At 37.2% G+C, this 24,676-nt stretch overlaps 1 protein-coding gene across 2 annotated transcripts in view; it reads right to left on the reverse strand.

Moving 5' to 3' along the window:
* EPM2A (EPM2A glucan phosphatase, laforin) overlaps nt 1-24,676 on the reverse strand; it is a 160,837-nt gene that overhangs the window by 113,281 nt on the left and 22,880 nt on the right. The gene's annotated exons all lie outside the window — the stretch shown is intronic.

The following is a 24,676-nucleotide window of genomic DNA, read 5'->3' on the forward strand; positions in this document are numbered from 1 at the left end:
CATAGCAGCACTATTTACAATAGCCGGGTCATGGAAGCAACCTAAATGTCCATTGACAGTGGAATGGATAAAGTAGATGTGGTACATATATACAATGGAATATTACTCAGCCATAAAAAGGCATGAAATTGTGTCATTTGTAGAGACGTGGAAGGACCTAGAGAGTGTCATACAGAGTGATGTAAGTCAGAAACAGAAAAGCAAATATCGTATACTATAACACATATATGTGGAATCTAGAAAAATGGTTTAGATGATCTTAGTTGCAAAGAAGAAATAGAGACACAGACCTAGAGAACAAATGTATGGACACCAAGGGGAAAAGGGGTGGGGTGGGAAGAATTGGGAGACTGGGACTGACACATATACATTATTGATACTATGTATAAAATGGACAACTGATGGGAACATGCTGTGTAGCACAGGGGACTCACCTAATGCACTGTGGTAACCTAAATGAGGGAAGTCCAAAAGGGAGGGGGTATCTGTATGTGTATGGAGGTTTCACTTTTTTGTGCAGTGGAGGCTAACACAACCTTGTAAAGCAACCATACCCCAATAAGAATTAATTAGAAAAAATTAATGACAACTGTATAGACACAGTTTAGTAAATCTCAATATTTTTACTCATTAACACAGATCCTTAGCAAAATTACAGCTATAAGCAGATTATATATAACAGCCTGGACAAATACAGATGTATCTAACTAAATGTAGAACAGTAGCCTAGACTTTATACACATGCGCTGTGATGAGATTGCCTGGCTGTAGGAGTCTGCCATGTGGCGGCTTCCGCTCCCTCTGCTAAGACCTAGTTCTGCAAGAACTTCACAGGAAACTTCACAGCCGTTCTGTAGCTCTGGGAACTCTGAGAGATGAGTGAAACAGGAAACAAAAATTCTACTGCTTCCTTCCTTAAAAGGAGGCCAGGGAAGGCTATGATGAGGGAAACAGTTTACTGAACCCGACTGAGCACATTTCACTTCAATTTATAAATATTACCAGATGGAGGGAGGCTCTAGTCTCTAGGCCACTGCACAAAAAAGAACTTGCAGAATGTACCAAAAAAAAGCAAGTAAACTATTATATCAGCTTATATTGCACATTTAAGTCATCTGAGTTTTGAACCCCTGCTTTTCAAAGGAAAACACACATAAACCTGGTTCCTAAAAATCTAGAAGAGAAGAATTTTTTCCCTTCAGCATACACAAAGGTACTGATTTGCACTTTGCAGTGGTGGATAGGAAAAAAGACCTTTTCAGATTTTTTCAAATCCTTCCAAAAGAGGCAACTAATTCACATCAGACAATCAATATACAAATAATGTTGAAGTAGACAGCATTGGATTAGGTGACTTGGACCTCACAAATATAAGATGTGATCCTTGCCCTCAAGGAGTTTCTGGTGCAGTTGTTAGAGATAAATACACATGAAAAGTTGAGTTACATCACAGATGTTCATTTTTTTCAATATAAAGGTACTAAATTACTTGTCACAGAGCAATGACTGACAACTAGAAACAGGAATCATAAAGGTCAGAACAGGATTGAAGCACGAAGGACCTGGATGGTTTGGTCCTTGGAAGCATAAAGGTCATAAAGGACCCTGGAAGCAGAACGTGGGAGAGACAATAAACAAGAGATGAAGGTGAGGGGACACGGATATCCCAAGTCAGAGAAATGCATCCACAAAAGCAGAGGCAGAAAACCTCAAAACATGTTTAAGGTAAAGTCATTTTAGAGGAGCAAAGGATAAGGATCCCAAAAATCATTTTTCTCAGATAATTATATAACAAACATGTATTTTGCCTTGGTTACATTTTAGAGAAATCATGCGCTTTAACTCATATGTTCCACATTTTACAATTTGTCATAAAAAATAATGGATAAAGAGACAAGCATGTTATAGTAGTTCTATAAGGAAGAAAGGGAAAATAAAAGAGAAAAGAAAATATTTTGGGTGTTTCATGTCCATAGAGAGAATATCAAACTTATTAAAATCAAGAGGTGAGGCATTTCACGTACCTTAGTTCAATATGAAGATGAGTTCATTTATGCTATTTCATAACAGCAGAAATGAGTAAATTGCAAACTGTTTTACTTTGCTCATTGCCTCCTTCAGTGAGTATGTGAGTGCATCACCCACAAGCTTATCAGACTAACAGTATTAATCATGGCAAGGCTAAGATACGTTTAATAATCTCATTTAGTTATCAAAGTTTTTGAAGTATTAGGTTAGGTACATGAGATTGCTTTTTAAAGTAAATATCTTTGGGATGCAGTAACATTCTTTTTAGAAAATGTGATTTATTATCACTTTGAGGGAAGGATCAATTTTCCAGTCTTTTATTTTCAATAAATGTCCAGCTCTGACATAGTCACTGCCCCGCCACTAAATTCATCAGAAAAAAAATTCTGTGGTTTAATTAAGTTTGTATGTCCCAGGTGGAGTAGCAATTGATTCTATAATTCAATTTAGAAATTCCTCCATAGAATAAATGAAAACATAATTTGTTTCACCAGATTAATGGCTTTAATATTCAGTCAGTTTAATATAGTTAGTTTACCACATTGCCCCTAGTTAGAAAATTCAAAGAACTGTTATATTTGGAACTGCAGATTTTTAAGAGCCGTCTGGACCTCCATGTTCCAGCCTCTTTGTTTCATATACGAGCAAACTGAAGTTCTTATAAAACCAATTTTTAAAGTTTCCATTCATTTGTTTTCACCTATAGATCTAGATTCCTAAAACATGAAGGATTATCTGAGAGACACACTTCCTCTTATTTCCATGCTTTTCATTCTCACTCCCTTTCCAGAAGGACTAACTATGTGGTAACCTCATGTCAATGATACATCCGCCGGAACATACCCAATCCGTGATTGATAATAATGTATTCATTATGTTGTGCGAGCATCACCAAAATCTTAAGTCCAGAACTTTTCATCAATCCAAAAAGAAACCCCATACGTATTCATAATCAATTTCCCTCTTCCTCCATCTTCTGGCAATTCAACTTCTGTCTCTATGGATTTGCCTGTTCTGGAAACTTCACACAATTGGAATCATCTTAAGGGTTCCACTGTTGCCTCTGAGATGTCTTTACAAGCCACTGATATCCAGCCTACAAACTTTGATGCTCGTACTTTCTTTTTTCACTGAACTTATACTTGCATTGTTTTCTCTCACCTGAATCACATGCCCATCTTTTGTTTAAAGCAGTAGGTAGTTTTTGAAATTTGAAGTTTGATACCTTAGTGATAGATGTTCGCATCACCCTGTACCTGTTTTAAATATTGTATAATTATTTGAAGGGGTATGGCATCTCTCTTGCCTTTAGTTGCATCACCTGGCATGTGATAAACAAGCCTTTTGCATGTATCTTGGTAACAAAACAACTCTGCTTCACCTACTTGTGGCAATCTTCATCAGGTTCCATAAAGCACTTGGATATTGCTTTGCATGAAAATAGGGAATTGTGATCTTTCCACTAATGATAAATACTCGTTTCAATAGTATAAAATGTACATTTTGCTGATTCCTTGCCTATTTTGTACACAAGAAGTTTTCAGATTCTAGACTGGGTCATACTGTAATCTTTTTGAAGATATTTTGAAGGGCAAACTCAAACATGTGTAGTAACAACCAAGCACACAGTTCAAATGAAGAGGCAACAATATGAAGGGCTATGATTAATTCGCCACAGTGATTGCCCCAAGGCAGAGGTCAGCAGATTTTTTCTGTAAAGGGCCAGATAGTAAATATTTTAGGCTTCATGGGCTATATGGTTTCTGTCGCAGCTATTCAACTTGTAGCACAAACACAGCCGTGGTCAATATGTAGAGATAATGAGCATGGTTGTGCTCCAATAAAGCTTTATTACAAAAACAGGTGCAGGGTATTGATTGAAGGAATGGGCACATGATCTAAGCTGGTCCAATAAGATTTCTTCCCCAAGTGGAAAAGGAAAGTTCTTTAAATATCAGACTCTAAGACTAAAACTGAGAGCTACTTGTATCAAAGTTTCTAGCCTCATGAGGACAATTAGTCTGAGCGAATGGAGCTAATGCACTAAGAGAAACAAAGACAAGAGACAGAATCATCTCAGTATTCAAGGCTGTAAATCCACTTTTTCCTGAGGTCAACACTTCCCCTGCCTTCTGTGCTTTGGTTATATGTACCTACCTAGTCACTTTTTTTTTTTTTTTTTTTTTTTTTTGCAGTACGCGGGCCTCTCACTGCTGTGGCCTCTCCCACTGCGCAGCACAGGCTCCGGACGCGCAGGCTCAGCGGCCATGGCTCTTGGGCCCAGCCGCTCCGCGGCATGTGGGATTTTCCCGGACCGGGGCACGAACCCGTGTCCCCTGCATTGGCAGGCGGACTCTCAACCACTGCGCCACCAGGGAAGCCATCACTTTTTAGGCATAAGCTGATTCAACTTGTTTTCTTATGCTTATGATCCCTGGCTATGCAATCTTATTTAAGTTCCCAAACTCTGTCTCACTTGCTTCATTAATAAAATGGGAATAAAAATGAACCTGCTTCACTGGGTTGATGAGGAAATCAAATGAGATATCATATACGGGAAAGGGCTTAGAACAATGCTTGGCAGGTAATAAACCCTATGCAAATATTATCATCATTATCGTCATTACCATTGTTAAGAATTTGGTTGCTTGCAAAAATATAACATAAATCTAGAATGTTACATTTTCATTAAAATACAGAACAGTTAGTTCACACAGGCAAAACTCCTTGGCAAATCTAGCTTATTAATTTTCCCTTCGTAATAAGGGTTGTGATGGCAGAGGAAGGAAAGAACTGTCAATAATATGGATTTTAAGGCTGATATTTTCAGAATTCAGGAATACATGGGCCATAAGAATAGGAAAGTGAAGTCTATGTTTAAAATGCAAGGGCTTAAAAGTCAGATTGCTTTATTTCTTAGCTAAGTTACACAGATCACCTAGCTGGCATATGTTCACTAGTAAATTGGATATCCAATAATATGTCCCCATTAACCTTTTTTTTTTAACATCTTTATTGGAGTATAATTGCTTTATAATGGTGTGTTAGTTTCTGCTTTATAACAAAGTAAATCAGCTATACATATACATATATCCCCATATCTCCTCCCTCTTGTGTCTCCCTCCCACCCTCCCTATCCCAGCCCTCTAGGTGGTCACAAAGCACTGAGCTGATCTCCCTGTGCTATGTGGCTACTTCCCACTAGCTATCTATTTCACATTTGGTAGTGTATATATGTCCATGCCACTCTCACTTCATCCCAGCTTACCCTTCCCCCTCCCCGTGTCCTCAAGTCCACTCTCTACGTCTGCGTCTTTATTCCTGTCCTGCCCTTAGGTTATTCCCATTAATCTTTAAAACATATTAATGTTTCAGCAGTTTGAGATGCCAAGGAGAAAACTACCTGTGCAAATCCAGACTAGTCTTAGAACTAGTTAAATAATTCCTATCTATTAAAGAACATTGAAAACTTTCATTTGGTGATAATCATTTCCTTATTTCTCTTTATAGTTTTATTTCCTACATACACATCCATAATATAGTGTGGCAGAGGTTACTAGTATCCCACTCATATCCCCTAGCAATTACTAGGGTTAAGTCTCAAGCCCTATCATTTCATGATAGGAAATGAACTATTCTTATATGAGAGGAAACAATTTATCAAATGTGCTACATGGCCTAATACATACAGGCAGAAATTGAGAGGATATGCCTGAAAATGAGGGGGTGGAATACAAGCTGGATATAGTATTGGCTTATTAATTTGAAGGCCCTCTCCTGTGATTCAGGATGTACCATATTTATCAAGGTCTCAAGAGGTCAGTCCCAATACATTGTTGGAATGGCTCCTTCAAATTTGGGGAAAATGATGGTACATAGTGAATGATGTGAATGTCAAAATTGCTTTGGCAGAGAGGGTATTGAGGAAGGGATCAGAGAACTTAACGGGGTGAGCAGGCTAGACTAAATATTTAGAATATAGGGTAAGAGAAGCCACCAGCTGACCACGCTCCTTGGGGGTGCCCAGAGGATATCCTTTTACTAAAGCAATAAGGAATGCACTACTAAGGGAAGCATCAGTATTTGAGAATTTCTGTGGCAGCTCTTCTTTGAAGCCAGGGCTAATGGTGGAAGACACTGCTTTGGGACTGAGCTTTTCATTGTCAGTGCGAAAAATAAGAATCTGGAAGAGAAAATGGCAGGTGGCAGGCAGCCCATTGACATCAGAAGGGAAGTGGATATATCATCAGTTGAAGGGGAGACATGTCCCCTCAAGGAAGGACTTTTCAGTGCCTCAGCAAGTACTTACATAGTGATTTCCAAATCCTTCCACTAAAGGGCCATACACAAGTACACTGCAGAAAAGAAAATACCTATATCTTTCAAGAGCTCTTGGCTATTGGATCTGACTTGAAACTGTCAGGAAGCCAAAATATCATGGATATCCAATCAGAAAGGTGGCATTCAGAGATCTGTTGACAATTGGAGTCCTGGTCCATGTCCATTTCACAATGAGTCCAATGGGTCCATGAAATCATCCGTGGTCATTTCCCCAGTCCTTGAGTGTATAATTGGAAGGGATGTACTTAGTAACTGGTAGAACTGGTTAAACTTAAATTGGCTCCATAATTGTGGAGCGCCATAGTTAATTTTATGTGTCAACTTGACTAACCACGGGGTGCCCAGATTAAACATTATTTCTGGGTGTGTCTGTGATGGTGTTTCCAGATGAGATTAGCATTTGAATTAGTGGAATCAGTAAAGTAGATTGCCCTCCTCAGTATGCGCGGTATCATCCCGTAGAGGGAGGGCCTGAACAGAACAAAAGTGGAGGAAGGAGGAATTCTCTCCTTCCTGCCTGGATGCTTGAGCTGAGACATAAACCTCCTGCCCTCGTGGTCCTTGTTCTCAGGTCTTCAAACTCAGGCTAAATCACACCACTGGCATTCCTGGGTCTCCAGCTTGCAGATGGTAGATTGTGGGACTTCTCAACCTCCATAATTATGTGAGCCAATTCCTTATAATAAATCTCTTCCTCTCTCTATATATTCTATTGCTGCTGTTTCTCTGGAGAAACTTAACTAATAAGTGGAGTAAAATCATAATTGTATAAAAGTTCGTAGAAAATTATGTATGTCCTTGAATGCCTTCACTTCAGGCAAGACAGACTCTTCTATTTTTCTTTTTCTTTTTTTTTTTTTTTTGCGGTACGCGGGCCTCTCACTGCTGTGGCCTCTCCCACTGCGGGGCACAGGCTCCAGACGTGTAGGCTCAGCTGCCATGGCTCACGGGCCCAGCCGCTCCGCGGCATGCGGGATCCTCCCGGACCGGGGCACGAACCCACGTCCCCTGCATTGGCAGGCGGACTCTCAACCACTGTGCCACCAGGGAAGCCCAAGCCAGACTCTTATCCTGGATGAATGGGAGAGATTAGTGTCTCCCTCAAAAATGTAAAGGATGCAGGGACACGACTCCATCATATCTCCATTTAATTCACTAATCTGGCCTTTGAAAAAATCATATGGATCATGATGGATGATGGCAGAATACATCACAGCCTTCCCGGAACTATGATAACTCTCCCGATCTCGAGCACAGCATAGTTCAAGGGTACCTCAGTCATCTGGACTTTTCTCAGAACCCCACTGTATCTGATAGTAAAATAATTGGAACTGAGGATCAAAAAGTTGTAACACTCTGGATGCCTTTGCAAGGCAAAATGCACACCAGAGGGTTGGAAATAATTCTTTCAAAGATTCAGAGGTCTGCAATGCCAAAAGAGTGTTTTCAGATTCAGTAGTCTGAGATATGCCAGCATATCCCCTTGGAAGTAAAGAATTGCACCTTGCAACTCCTACAACTAAGAAGGCGGCACAGACTTTCGTAAGCCTCTTTGAATTTTGGAGAATACATACCACACGAGAATGTTGCCTCAACCCATTCACTGGGTAACTTGGAAGATTACCAGTTGCAGTTGAGCCAGAACAAAAAAGGTCTCTGCAGCAGTTCCAGCATATGGTACAAGTGACAATGCCTTTTGTAACATAGGTCCCATCTGATCCCATCAAACTAGAGATGTCCGAGGTAGACAGCAATGCTGTGTGGCATCTCGGCAAACCCTGGAGCAGTTCCCCAACAAAAATTAACAGGAAAAGGTGCATAAATATCTTAGCTTTGCCCCTAAAATAAGTTAATTCTGGTGTTTTTTCACTGGCTCCCTTGAGTTCCCTAATGGGACTACGCTCTAGTCATCCATAGTGGTAGCTGGCTTGAAAAACACGGTATATTGTCTGCTTCCACTTCTTGTCTATTTATTTCTCCACTTCTACTGCTATTTTTCTTTCCTTCCCAAATAAACTATTGGATTGACCCATAGTTGCCATTTTTGCAGGTCAAAAAATGAATATCACTAGTTTCATACATTTCAACCTAATATTCGAGCTTGAATCCTTGATTTAGGATCTGCTTTTGGGGACACTCACACTAAAAAATTGTTTCACCTATTTTTTGAATTTTGTGTAAATGAAACCATACTGCATACACTCTTCTGTAACTTAAGTCTTTTGCTCAACATTATGTTTTTGAAATACATTCATATTGGGGCATGGAAGTTCAATTAATTTTGTTTATGTACAGTATATTTCATTGTTTGAATATTCACATTTTATACATTTTGTTGTTAATGGAGAGAATCATTATTTTCAGTGTGGTCCAATTATAGACAGTGGAGCTACTAAGAGCCTGGTATATACATCCTGATGTACATGCACAAGTTTCTCTGGGGTATATAACTAGAAGTAGAATTGCTAAACCACAGCATATGTTTGTATTCTACTTGTTCTTTAAAGAATACTCAAAATAAGAAAAAATAACCTTTACTAGGGTACAATCCAGTGCGTACAGTATCTTCCTAACCCCTGCTTTCTACACAGCATATCTCCGAATTGAGAATTTTAATTCTATGCAGCCCTGGGTGGGAAAGAAAACAGAGGCTTTTGTTTCCTCTTAGAGTTATGCCTTCTATATTTCCTCCTCGAAGAGTGTAATCTCCGTAAGTTTTCTCTTTTCTTACAAATAAATAAACCCAATTCCTTTAGTTATTTCTTCATAGAGACTATTTCCTATGCCTCTAATTATTTCCATTAATCTCTTCTGGACTGCCCTCAAAATTTTCAAATCTAGGGTAACCGTGAAATGTATTGTCCAAAGCAGGTCAATTTTGAGAATGGAAAGAGGTGTTAAAATAATTAACAGTGCTAACAACAGTGTAAACAAGATCCATCTTAGGCAAACCAGAATGTACTTTATTCATATCACACTTTATGTGTGTGTTCTCGAACCAAATAAGGAATGCTTCTGGAGGACTGGCTCATATTAAGTATTGAAGAGAAGGGGTTGGCTACATGACACATTCCCACTTACAATCTCAGTCTCAGAGACATTACTGTGAATTTATTATGCCTAAGTAACAGCACATAATGGTATTCCTAAACAGCAAGGGCAAAACATTGGTCTCTTAGCAGCAACGAAAAAATACTAACTAGGTTTCAACTGTGCCCTTTAGGGAAATTGTGACTGCATATTTGATCTTCCATTTAGTAATAGACACAAATCTCATGGTAATTTAGTATTCAAAGGAGATTTTTCAAAAGTATTAGCTGGTTGCTAAGTAACGGTAAGAAAGAAGGTAAAATGGGGGAAATTTTGCTAACTTCCCTTGTATTCACTGGCTTCAGAAAACAGTTCTCTTATAGATAGGACCCGTTTGACAATTTGTACCTGGGAAATTGAAAGTGTGACACTTTTCTGCAAGAAGAAATGTGCAAAACAAAACTATTTTAGGCAAAAAGAAATTTCACAGTGTTAGTATTTGCTTATATGGAACAGCCTACAATGCATCTCACTGCTTAGATAAGTGAAATATCTGAATAAAAAAGTAACATATTTGGGGAAAAGTCTAATTGCCTCAGAAATACTTGGATTTTCTCAAATAATTTGGTAATAATAATAGAATTGGCCGTTTAATAGGAGCTGCCTTGTGGTGGTCACTAAGCTTCAAACTTCAGTTACATCACCTAATAAAATCTCCTTAATTTTCTTAACTAGAAATTATGATCACATTTTGCTGTTTAAGATACTGAAGCTTAAGTGGTTAAGTACATTCTAAGTGGCTGAGCCAATATTTGAACCCAAAGCTTTTTGACTCCAAAGGCCTTATGTCGTTTATAAGATATTTGCAAGGCTTTGATTTTATTTGCTACCACATAAAAGATGCTACAGTTCAGGTGACATTAAGTTAATAGAGACAGAAAACATATTACTGAGACTTGAGGATGTTAGTTTACCAAAACAATTCAAAATAATTTAAGCAGAGATTTAGGGGCCCACTTTAAAAATCAATCTACACTTTCCTTGAAAGTATATTTCTAAGCTTAAAAAAATTAATACTTAAACATTAAAGAGGTTGATGTAATCTAGGAAATAGAAAAAATTCTATTTTAAAATAAATATTGAATTTCATATCCTTCGGAAGTCAATTTAAACAATGTCAATTTAGGAAAAAATATGTATTAATTAGTAGAATAATGTAGATAATCAAGTAGGAGGAATTTAACGTCCAAATTTACAGAGGGAAGACATGTCTTTTGGTTGCCTCTCAAGTCTATCCAATTTCTGTTATGACAAAATTTCACTTTGGTGGATAAACTTTTAGTTCATCTTGTACTTTTGTATCTTAATTTAGTTTAAAACTAAGATAAATAAAAGAAGGTAGGCCAGAGGGTAAGAAGATTAGAGAAAAATGGTGATTAATTTATGGAAATTAGATGGAAAGGATAAAATGAAAGAGAAAAAAATTATTATGCATGATGGGCAATAACATCAAAGTCTCATATTATTCTGAAGCAGAAAACTTGAAATCATTGGAATAATGCCCCTGTATAAACTTTTTCTAGATGAATTGAAGCAGAAACTATTCTTTTTCATTGCTCTTCTGCTCATTGCCCATCATGCATAAGAATTTTTTTCTCTTCCATTTCATTCTTTCCATCTAATTTCCACCTAATTTCCATAAATTAATCACCATTTTTCTCTAGTCTTATTACCCTCTGGCTTACCTTTGTTTATTTTATTTATCTACTTTGTAACTTCTAGAAAATTCTTTTGAGATGCCTGAACCACATTAGCTGTCTTTCTTCATAGTAAAGTGATCCGTTATTAAAAACAAAGGTCATACTTTAAAGAACTATATTTATTTTGAACTTTGGCCTTACTGAGGATAAATATAAAATAAATTATTATGGTTTAAGGAAAAAAGTTTTCAGTAGTAAAATTACATATAAGTTCCCAAATGTAATACATGCCACATCTTCAGTGGGAAAATATTAAAAATGTCAAGATAACTTTTCTGCTCACTGTCTAGGTATGATTCTTTTATTGCTATCTAAGCTAAAGATAACACAGGAAGGAAACTCTGGACAATATTACGAACTTAGTGTCTCAAAATCAAGAATGATAGATTTCTGAGAATCTCATATGATTTTAAAAAGCAATGTTAGGTAGCATTTTTCTGGATTTCTGAAAAATGTAAAGTAATAAAGTAAATTTAATTGTCTGATTCTGCAAAAGGAATATCATTTCAATCCCTGACCAGTGAAGATTTGATTTTGAATGCCTTAAAGATTTAGTTAAATTATAATATCATACGGTTTGGGATTGGCAAATCCTAAAGAGAATTTGTGAGTCTTTTTCAATAAGATGGCAAAAACACACATCTCTTAGGATGTGTGTCTGCTGATTAATAACTAGAAGAAAAGTAAGCCATTAGAAGAGTAATGAGGTAGAAAATAAATAATAACCTTTCAAAGTAGTTTGGCTCTGTGTGTGGGGGGCAGGACGTGTATTTAAGAGCACTAACAGGCCTGGGAATGGAGAAGAGAGATCACTCTCATTGTGGGAAGAAGCAGACATGAGCAGCTCCAAATCACAAGGACATGGATACGAACAGTGGCTGCTAGGAGATCACCTCAGGGGAAAAATGACAGGAGGATATTTAATCTACAAATTGTGAACAAACTGGCTTTTTACTTAAATATATAAGTGGGAAAAACTTTAGGTTTATTAGTATTAAACCAGTGGTTATTTATAATCAGTATCTGAGGCAATTGTAGACAAGCAGATGGGCTGATGACATGTAGCTGAATATGCTTTAAAAATGAAATTATTTAGTAAATGTCAATTGTCAGGAGCTAGCAATGTGACTGTAACATAAACATTACATTTGTGCTTGATAAGATCAAACTTTTTGATGCTTAATAGCTATCTGTATCTAGATAAATAGAAAGATTTTAAAAGATGCTTTTACATTTTATTATATATGTGGCAAAATGGAATTTTTTCTCTCCTTTCTTCTCAAATTTTTTCACTTAATGATGTACACACACACACACACTCTTATCCCACTGATCCCTTCAGGCTCTGGTCCATCCCAAAACAGAATAATCCAAAACGAAATTTTAGGATTTGACAGAGCATAGAAAAGATTCAGAGACCCATATAGGTTATGCTATAAAAAGCAGTCTATTAGTAAGAAAAAGATTTGTCTCATGAATGTTTCTCTTTGAAAACTAAAGGAATCAAAGCACTCTCCACTCAGGAAGAAACTAAATGGGAAAAGAGGTAATCTGGTCACAGCGTCTATGCTGCTAACAACTGATCGATATTCATATAGATATAAAGAAGTTATTTTGAAAGGAAAGATGAGGACAGCTTCGTCCATGTTGAACTGTGGTACTTGCAGGCCATCCAGGAGATGTTAACTGAAAGACAATTAGGTCCATCACTATAGAGTTTAAAGGAGGTTTAGATTTGAAAGTCACCAAATCCAGAGTGCCTGAAGGTGAAAAGTGAATGTAATTATCCAGTTAAATGGTTAGAATGAGTGGAGAAAGGGCCAGCTTCAAGGATGAAGCTCTGGGGTGCCCCGGTATTAGAGAAGAGCCCTGACACTGGGAAAGATCATTTATTCATTCATTTGACAAATACTTGTGTGTCTGCTCTATGTGATGCAGGAGCTTGGTAGTGGGAAGACAAAGAAGATATAGTCTATGCCCTTGAGAAGTCCAGTTAAGAGCAGCCACAATAAACTAAAGGAAAAGTAAGAGGAAATAGTTAAAGGAAGATATGGGAAACAAGAGTTCCAAATGTCACAGAGTTCAAGTAAGATAAGGACAGAAAAATACCCTAGTGGAATTGGCAATTAAAAAGTCTTTGCTGATGAGACGTCCCTGGTGGTCCTGTGGCAAAGAATCAGCCTTCCAGTGCAGGGGCAGTGGGTTCGATCCCTGGTTGAGGAACTAAGATCCCACATGCCATGGGGCAATTAAGCCCATGTGTGACACAACTACTGAGCTTGTGCGCCTCAACGAGAGAGCCCGTGTGCCGCAACTACAGAGCCCACGCACCACAACTGCAAAGCCCACGCATCTTGGAGCCTGCGCACCACAACAAAGAGGCTGCATAGCAACGAAAGATCCCGCATGACCCAATGAAGATCCCGAGTGCCACAACTAAGACACGACGCAGCCAAAAAAATTTAATTAATTTTTTAAAAAAGTCTTTGCTGAGAATGGTTTCTCTGCCATTGTTGTAAGGAAAAGTAAATTGCTCAAGATGGCTAGTGAATGAGACATGAAGTAATTAATACAAAATGAGGGTAAACTATTCTTTCAAGAGGCTTGCCATGAAGAGATATGATGAGATAGAGAGAAGGAAGGAGGGCAGTGAAGCACATATGGAAGTTTCTGTTTATTTTAAGATGAAGAACACATCATATTTACAAGCTGAGAGAATGTTTAGTATGGAGATGGAATTTGAATGTACAGGGCAACAAATGCTGACTGATGGAGCACATTTCCCCTAAGGGGTAGGAGAGGAAGATGGGAGCCAGAGCACTGATATAAGAGATTAACTTTGTAACCAATTAGGAATGGTATTTTAAGAAAAAACAAGGGAGAAGAGAAATAAAGATAAGTACACATGCAGAAAAAGTTAGAATAAATATGGGAAGGAAAATACTGGGCTGTCTTACTGAGTCTTCAGTTTCCTGTGATGTTACAAGCAAGTCTCCTGACTGAGAGGGAAGGAATGGAGATGCTCTAGACAGTTAGGGAATGCAGAGTGGCTGAGTAGCTCTGCCTGCCCTTTGGTGTTTTGTTTAGAAAATACTTTCTTGACATTGACCCTTAATGAGAGCAGTGAGCTAAAAGTTTCCACGCACCCTTTGATACCAGGATTTTCTAGGGTTCACAGTACACCTCCTTAAGAAAACATTGATTAAAGTTGAAAGAAGAGCTGAATAATGGTAGAGAGCAGTAATGCCAATGCCATAATACAATAAAGAGTTACTATTTTTAGGAAATTATTTTAAGAGGTAAATGTTTCAGTAACCCAAGGCTTGCGCTGTCCTCAAGTTCTCTACTCCATTGTCTCTTATACTGCTAATTTTGCTATGGTATCAAAGATCCAAAGTTTGACAATAATGCACTGTTTAAAGTTCATCACTATGTAAACATCATTTCCACTCACTGGCTTTCCAGAAAAGTTTGGTTGAGTAGGAAAAAAGGAGAGGACATTACAGTCAACATGAAGAGGATGGTAAATAACCTAAGTCTATTTCTGTGCTGCACTCATTAACGGAGAACTCTCACTGCTGAACCATTTACTGCTGGAGGATTATCAATTATTAAGTGCTTATGAGTTGTGATGCTGTAATCAGTTTTTTAAAAAATTTTACCCATGGATAATTTTTTTTTTTTTTTTTTTTTTTTTTTGCAGTACGCGGGCCTCTCACTGCTGTGGCCTCTCCTGTTGCGGAGCACAGGCTCCGGACGCTCAGGCTCAGCGTCCATGTCTCACCGGCCTAGCCGCTTCACAGCATGTGGTATCTTCCCGGACCGGGGCACGAACCCGTGTCCCCTGCATCGGCAGGTGGACTCTCAACCACTGCGCCACCAGGCAAGCCCCCCATGGATAAATTTTTAATGCAGAAGGAAGCAAAGATAAATGAAGAAATTATGAGTGTTACATCTACTCTGCAGCACGTGAATGAGATTAATGTTCTGAACATTTCTGTTTGTAACAACACACAGTTTTGATGATCAAATTAGGAGCAGACAGAACAAAGCACACGTGAAAATTTCAAAACCCTATGTAGGTTAATGGTAATAAACTCTGTGAGTGGATATTTTAAATTAAGATAGGGCTTATGCCACAAAATTACCCTTTTTAAGTGTAAAATTCCCTGCTCTTTAGTATATTTACAAAATATTTCCACCACCCCAAAAAGAAACCCCATACTCATAAATAGTGACTCCCCATACTCCTTTTATCTCAGCCCTGGGAAACCGCTAATCAACTTCCCTTCTCTACGAGTTGGCCTACTCTGGATATTTCATATAAATGGAATAATGCAATATGTGACCTTTTGTGTCTGGCTTCTTTCACATAGCACAACGTTTCAAGGTTCAACCAAGTCATAAAATGTACCAGTACTTCATTTCTTTTTATTGCCAAATAATATTTCATTGTATGGATATACCACATTTTTAAATCCATTTATCATTGACAGACATTTGTGTTGTTTCCACCTTTTGACAAATGATTATAAAGTTCTTGTGAACATTTCTGTACAAGTTTGTATGTGACCATATGTTTGCAATTCTCTCAGATATATGCTTCAGAGTGGAATTGCTGGGTCATACAGTAACTCTACTTTTAACTTTTTAAAATTAAAAACTTTTAAACATTAAAATTAAAACAAAGGATAGTCTCTTCAATAAATGGTGTTGGGAAAACTGGACAGCTACGTGCAAAACAATGAAACTACACCACTGTCTCACACCATACACAAAAATGAATTCAAAATGGATTAAAGACTTGAATGTAAGACCAGATACCATAAAACTCCTAGAAGAAAACATAGGCAGTGCACACTTTGACATCAGTCTTAGTGATATCTTTCTAGATATGTCTCCCCAGGCAAGAGAAACAAAAGCAAAAATAGACAAATGGAATGACATCAAACCAAAAGGCTTCTGCATGGCAAAGGAAACAATCAATAAAACAAAAATACAACTTACCAAATGGGAGAAGATATTGGCAAATAATAATTTGATAAGGGGTTAATATCCAAAATATATAAAGAACACATACAACTCAACAACTAAAAAACCCAACAACCCAATTAAAAATGGGCAGAGGAGCTGAATAGACATTTTTGCAAAGAAGATATAACAGATGGCCAACAGGCACATGAAAAGATGTTCAACATCACTAGTTATTAGGGAAATGCAAATAAAAACTGAAATGAAATATCACCTCACACCTGTCAGGATGGCTATTATAAAAAACAAAAAAAACAAGAAATAAGTATTGGTGAGGATGTGGAGGAAAGGGAACCCTCATACACTGCTGGTGAGAATGTAAATTGGTACAGCCACTATGGAAGACGTATGGAGATTCATCAAAAAATTAAGAATAGAACTACCATATGATCCAGCTATCCCACTTCTGGGTATTTATCCAAAGAATATGAAAACACTAATCTGAAAAGATTTATGCACTTCTATGTTCATCATGGCATTATTTGCAATAACCAAGATATGGAAACAACCTAAGTGTCCATCAAAGGATTAACAAGATGTGGTATATATACACAATGGACTACTACTCAGCCATAAAAGAGATGAAATCTTGCCATTTGCAACAACATGGACGGACCTTGAGGGTGTCAGCCTAGGTGAAATAATTCAGATGGAGAAAGACCAATATTGTGTGATTTCACTTACATGTGGAATATAAAAACTGATAAACAAAGGAACAGAAAAACAAACCAAAAAACTGAAATAGATGAACAAACCAAACCAAACAAAAACAAACATGTACATATAGAGAACGTAGTAGTGGCTATCAGAGGGGAAGTGGGGGAGGGTGAAATGGGTAAAGGGGATCAACTGTATGGTGACAGATCAATGGAACTAAATTTTTGGTGTTGCGCATGCTGTAGGGTATACAGAAGTGGAAATATAATGTTAGACACATGAAACTTATATAATGTTACAAATCAATGTTACTTCAATAAAAATTTTTTTAATTTTCAAAAATGCAAAAAAATACAAAAAATTGGGCTTCCCTGGTGGCGCAGTGGTTGAGAGTCCGCCTGCCAATGCAGGGGACAGGGGTTCGTGCCCCGGTCTGGGAAGATCCCACATGCCGTGGAGCGGCTGGGCCCGTGAGCCATGGTTGCTGAGGCTGCGCGTCTGGAGCCTGTGCTCTGCAATGGGAGAGGCCACAACAGTGAAAGGCCCACGTATCGCAAAAAAACAAAAAATAAAGCTAAAAACAAAATTTCCAAAATGGCTACAGCATTTTACATTCTCATCAGCAATGTATAAGGGTTCCAATTTTTCCACATTCTTGCCAATGCTTGTTTTTTCCCCTCTTTTTTATGTAGTTTTTTTGTTATAAACTTATTTATTTTTATTTTATTTTTGGCTGCACTGGGTCTTTGTTGCTGCATGCAGGCTTTCTCTAGTTGCGGCGAGCGGGAGCTACTCTCCGTTGCAGTGTGTGGGCTTCCCATTGTGGTATCTTCTCTTGTTGCAGGGCATGGACTCTAGGCTGCATGGGCTTCAGTAATTGCAGCACGTGAGCTCAGTAGTTGTGGCTCACAGGATCCAGAGGGCAGGCTCAGTAGTTGTGGTGCATGGGCTTAGTTGCTCCACAGCAAGTAGGATCTTCCCAGACCAGGGCTCAAACCTGTGTCCCCTATATTGGCAGGCAGATTCTTAACCACTGTGTCACTGCGCCACCAGGGAAGTCTTTCCCTACTTTTTAATTATAGCAGTCCTAATGGGTGTGAAGTGCTCTCATTGTGGTTTCAATTTGCATTTCTCTAATGACTAATGATGTTGAGCATCTTTTCATGTGCTAGTTTTCCATTTGCATATCACCTATGGAGAATTGTCTATTCAAATACTTCATCTATTTTTTATTAGGGTTATTTATCTTTTTGTTTTACATTCTTTACATATTCTTTATACTGCATGTATCAGATTTACGACTTGCAAATATTTTCTCCTATTCTGTAGATCATCTTTTCCTTCCCTTGATAGTGTACCTTGACACAAAAAGTTTTTAATTTTGATGAAGTCCAGTTTATCTGTTTTTAATTTTATTGCTTGTGCTTTTGGTGTCATATACAAGAAAACATCACTTAACCCAAGATCGCAAATATTTATGCCTATGTTATTTTTTCTTCTAAAAGTTTTATAGTTTAGCTCTTACATTTAGATTGCTGGTCCATTTTGAGTGAATTCTTGCGTATGTTGTGAGGAAAGGGTTTAACTGCCTTCTTTACTGTGTGGATATTAATTGCCCCAAGACTATTTGTTGAAAGTCTTACCCTCATTGAATTATCTTGGCTCCCATGTTGACAATCCTTAAATGTAAGAGTTGATTTCTGAACTCGCAACTTTATTCTATTGGTCTATATTCCTATCCTTATGCCAGGACCATACTGTATTGATTACTGTAGCTTTGAACTAAGTTTCAAAATTGGAAAGGTTGAGTCCTCCAGCTTTGTTCTTTTTCAAGATTGTTTTGGCTATTCTGGGCCCCTTATATTTCCATATGAATTTTAGGATCAGCTTGTCCATTTCTGGAAAAAAAAAAGGCATTTTGGAGATTTGTCAGGGATTATATTTAATCTGTAGATCAGTTTGGGGAGTACTGCTATCTTAATATTGTGTCCTCACAGGACGTTTTTCTATTTATTTAGATCTTCTTCCATCTTTTTAACAATATTTTGTAGCATTTTAACATATGTTTTGAACTTCTTCAGTTAAATATATTCCTAAGTATTTTATTATTTTAATGTTACTGTAAATGAAATTGATTTCTTAATTTCAAATTCACATTGTTCATTTCTACTGTATATAGAAATACAGTTGATTTTTAAAAATTTTTTATTCAACTTATTTAAACTTGATCTTGTACCCTGAAAACTTGGTGAACCCATTCATTAGTTCTAATAGTTCTGTGGGAAGTTTTTAAATGAGTTTACTTGTTACAGGTCTACTCAGATATACTATTTCTTCTTGAGTCGGTTTTGTTAACTTGTGTCTTTCTAAGAATTTATCCATTTCATTTAGGTTATCTAATTTGTTGATATAAAATTGTTCAGAGTGTTCCCAATTTTTTTTTTTTTTCTGTAAAAGACGCAGTAATGTTCTCTCATTCATTCTTTGTTCTCATAATTTGAGTTCTCTTTGTTTTTTGCTTGGTCAGTCTAGCTAAAGGTTTGTCAGTTTTGTTGATCTTTCCAAAAAACTAACTTTTGGTTTCGTTGATATTTTCTATTCTCTATTTCATTTATTTCTCCTGTAGAGTATATTATTTCCTCTTTCTATTTGCTTTGAGTTTAGTTTGTTCTTTTCCCTGAGGTTCTTAACATAGAAGATTAGGTTATTGATTAGACATATTTCTTCTTTTTTGATGTAGGCGTTTATAGTTATAAATTTCTTTGTAACACTGCTTTAGCTGAGTCCCATTTGTTTTAGTATTTTGTGTTTTTATTTTCACCCATCTCAAATAATTTCCTAATTTCCCTTGTGATTTCTTATTTGATCCATTGGTTATTTAGGAGTGTGATGCTTAGTTTCCACATATTTGTGAATTTCCCAAATTTCCTTCTATTATTGTTATCTAATTTCATTCCATTGTGATCAGAGAATGTATTACGTGTGGTTTTAATCCTTTTAAATATATTGCTTTATGTCTAAATTATGATCTGTGTTGGATTATGCTCCATGTGCACTTGAGAAGAATAGGTATTCTGCCACTGTTAGATGGACTATTTCATAGGTGTCTGTTAGGTCTAATTGATTAATAGTGTTTAATCAGGTTTTCTATATCCTTGATGATTTTCTGGGATACTCGTTCTATCCATTATTGAACATAAATTATTGAAGTTTTAACAATTATTGTTCAATTGTCTATTTTTCCTTTTAATTCTGACATGTTTTGCTTCATGTATTTTGTGTTTCCCTTATTAGATGCGTGTATGTTTATAGTTGATATATCTTCTTGATGGATTGCTCATTTTATCATTATAAAATGTCTTTCTTTGCATCTAGTAACACATTTTTATTAAAGTCTACTTTGTATGGTAATATAGCCACTCAACTCTCTTTTGGTTACTGTTTGCAGGATGTATTTTTTTGCATTATTTTATTTTTTAAATTTTATTTATTAAAAATTTTATTAGTGTATAGTTGATTTACAATGTGTTGTGTTAGTTTCAGGTGTACAGCAAAGTGAATCAGTTATACATATACATATATCCACTCTTTTTATATATTCTTTTCCCATATAATCCATTATAGAGTATTGAGTAGAGTTCCCTGTGCTATATAGTAGTTCCTTATTAGTTATCTATTTTATATATAGTAGTGTGTATATGTCGATCCCAATCTCCCAGTTTAACCCTCCTCCGTTTTACCCGCGGTAACCATAAGTTTGTTTTCTACATCTGTGACTCTACTTCTGTTTTGTAAATAAGTTCATTTGTACCCTTTTTTTAGATTCCACATATAAGTGATATCATATGATATTTGTCTTTCTCTGACTTACTTTACTCAATCTCTAGGTCTATCCATGTTGCTGCAAATGGCATTATTTCGTTCTTTTTTATGGCTGAGTAATATTCCACTGTATGTACCACATCTTCTTTATCCATTCCTCTGTTGAGAGACATTTAAATTGCTTCCATGTCCTGGCTATTGTAAACAGTGCTGCAATGAACATTGGGGTGCGTGTATCTTTTCAAATTATGGTTCTCTCCGGGTATATGCCAAGGAGTGGGATTGCTGGGTCATAAAGATCAATGGAACAGGATAGAAAGTCCATAGATAAACCCACGTACCTATTGTCACCTAATATATGACAAAGGAGTCAAGAATATACAATGGAGAAAAGACAGTCTCTTCAATAAGTGGTGCTGGGAAAACTGGACAGCTACATGTAAAAGAATGAAATTAGAACATTCCTTAACACCATACACAAAAATAAACTCAAAATGGATTAAAGACCTAAATGTAAGGCCGGACACTATAAAACTCTTAGAGGAAAACAGAACACTCTATGACATAAATCGCAGCAAGATCTTTTTTGACCCACCTCCTAGAGTAATGAAAATAAAAACAAAAATTAAAAAATGGGATCTAATTAAACTTAAAAGCTTTTGCATAGCGAAGGAAACTATAAAGAAAACAAAAAGACAACCCTCAGAATCAGAGAAAATATTTGCAAACAAAGCAACCGACAAGGGATTAATCTCCAAAATATACAAACAGCTCATGTAGCTCAGTATCAGAAAAACAACCCAATCAAAAAATGGGCAGAAGATCTAAATGGACATTTCTCCAAAGAAGATGTACAAATTGCCAAAAGCACATGAAAAGATGCTTAACATCACTAATCATTAGAGAAATGCAAATCAAAACTACAATGAGGTATCACCTCACAGCAGTCAGAATGGCCATCATCAAAAAATCTACAAACAGTAAATGCTGGAAAGGGTGTGGAGAAAAGGGAAGCCTCTTACACTGTTGGTGGGACTGTAAACTAGTACAGCCACTATGGAGAACGGTATGGAGGTTCCTTAAAAAACTAAAAGTAGAACTACCATATGACCCTGCATTATTTTATTTTTAACCTATGCATGTCTTTGAATCTAAAAGTGTCTCGTGTATCATTGGATTGCATTGCTTTTTACAATTTCTTCCTTCTGATTGAAGTGTTTAGACTAAGTCTACCATTTTACTATTTGTTTTCTAAACATCTTTTTCCGTTCCTCTATTCCTCCATTGCTGCCTTTGTTTATGTTAAATATTTTCCAGTGTACCACTTTTTCCCATTTTTGTCTCTTTTATTGTATTTTTAGTTATTTCTTTAACTAAAAGATTACCCTGGGGATTACAATTAACATTGGGTTGAATGTCTACCCAGACATTTATGTCTACTAAGAATCTCAGAATGTGACCCAATTTGGAAATAAAGTCTTTGAGATGTAATTAGTTAAGATAATGTCAGACTGGATTAGGATGGGTCCTAAATTCAATGACTGGTGTCACTGAAAGGACCCACAGAGATAGACACAAGGAAGAAGACCATGTGATTGCAGAGGCAGAGATTGAAGTGATGCAGCCACAAGCCAAGGAATTCCAAGGACTGTCAGAAGGCACCAAAAGCTATGAAGAAGCAAGGAAGCCTTCTTCCCCAGAGTCTTCACAGGGAGCGTGACCTTCCTGACACCTTGATTTCAAACTTCCCGACTGCAGGACTGTGAGAGAATACATTCTTATTGTTTTAAGCCCATCCGCTTATGGTAATTTGATATGAAAGCCCTAGGAAACTAATACATCTTAATTTATAACAATCTAGTTCAGAGTAATATCAACTTAATATCAAGCACATATAAAAACTGTGTTCCTATATATCTCCTTTCCTTCCCCTTCCATTGTGCTGTTACTATTATATAAATTACATCTTTATACATTGTATGCCTTTGAACACAGATTTATAATTACTGCTTGATACAGTTGTCTTTTAGGAGGAAAAAAGTTTACAAGCAAGAGTTACCTTTTTAATCTCAGTTTCCTACTTGTAAATGGGAATAACAGTTCTACTTCCTCAGCACAAAGGACTTGAAGTCATCCCTGATCCCTCTTTTTCTCATATACTTCACTGTTTCCACTGCTAACACCCTGGCCCACATCATCCTGTTCTTCTGCCGGGATGACAGCAATAGGTTGCAAACAGGTTTCCTTGCTTTTAGCCCTCATTTCACTACAACCTACTCTCAGATCAGTAGCCAGACAATCCTTTAACATGAAAGAACATGGAGTAAGCCATACTTAAAGGCTTGTCACGGCTCCCATTTCACTAAAAGTCAGAAGTCTCACAAAACCCCCCAGGCTCTACATGATCTGGTCTCCCATTACCTCTCTCATTGACTCTCCTACTATTTTCCGCATCACTCACTCCCCTCCAGTCACTCTGGCTTTCTTGTTACTCCTTGAAAATACTTGGACACTGGTTTCAAGCACTTATACTTGCCGCTATCCCTTGCCCGAAGCACTCTTCCCCTAGATAGCCATATTGCTAATGTTTTCAAGATAAAAACTTCATTTGTCAAGAAGACACAGTAATACTTCTACATAAACAAAGAATGAATCATAGGAGAAATCAGAAGATATTTTGAATTATATGATAATGAAATACAACATGTCAACATTGTGGGATGCAACTGAAGCAGTGATTAGAGGGAAATTAGTATCCGTACAAGCCTATATTATAGAATAAAAAAGGTTTAAAATCAATGATCTAAGTTTCCACAATAAGAAGGTGGTAAACAAAGAGCAAATTAAACACAAGGTAGAAGCAAAGGAAAGAGGCAAAAGTAAATGATAGTAACAGACAAACAAGGGAGAAAATTAAGAAAGCCAAAGTTGGCTCTTTGAAAAAATTAATAAATTCATAAACCCCTATCAAAAGTAGTAAAAAAATAAAACGAACTTAGTTACTAATATTAGCAATGAAAGGTGGTGGTGACTACAGATGCTGTAAACACTAAAAGTTTAAGAAGTCTCTTTTCTACCACAATGCTCCCTGCCTGCTGCTGTTCCCTGTCCTGTGCAGCTCCTCCCTGCTGTCCCTACAAAACTTGACGCTCTCCTCCGTTTTTGAATCGGTTCTTCATTTTTGAATAGTTTTTAACATTTAGGGGACTTTGCTAGAAAACTCTAAAGAGGAAAGGTGGGACTATCAAATTAGAAATGTCCTGGGCATTTATGGTAAATTTAAATGGACAGATTCTCCCCATTCCTATATACACACTCATTTGCAACATGATTTTACTGCTTCTCCCACAGAGAGGTAGAGTCTATTTCTCCATCCCTTGCATCTGGGCTTAGCCGTGTACCTGCTTTGGGAAATGGGACATTGACAAATGTGACAAGCAGTGGTTTACACATTGGGGCTTACTCTCTTGCTGTTCTTGCTACTGCCACGTAAATAAGCCTGGGCTAGCCTGATGGATGATGAGAGACATGTGGCCGAATCATCCCCATCACCCCAGCCAACAGCCTGCCAACTGCCAGACATGTCCGTAAAGCTGTCTTAGATCATCTAACTTCCAGCTGACCCATCAGCTGACCATGGATGCATGAGCCAACCAGAGAGAAATCAGCCAAGTCAGACCAGACCAAACTAACCTAGCCAAATAATCAGGAGCTAATTAAACTGGTTTCAAGCCATGAAGTTTTGGGGTGGCATGTTATGCAGCAAAAGCTAACTGAAACAGCATTTTAAAATATTCAGTCATTTTTCATGATTAGTTCAACAGACATCTACTGAATGCCTTCTGTGTGTAAGGCCTTTTGCTAGGCACAGAGATCCAAAGCCCAGTGAGACACGGTTTCTGCCTGAAGGGGTCCACAATATATAGCAGTGTACAGATATCAGCAGATAGATAATGGCAGTGCAGTGTGTTGCATACTGAAACAAGGTACGATTTTTTAAAAAGGTG

Source organism: Globicephala melas, chromosome 14, assembly GCF_963455315.2.
Source record: "Globicephala melas chromosome 14, mGloMel1.2, whole genome shotgun sequence".
In the NCBI taxonomy this organism is placed as follows: domain Eukaryota; kingdom Metazoa; phylum Chordata; class Mammalia; order Artiodactyla; family Delphinidae; genus Globicephala; species Globicephala melas.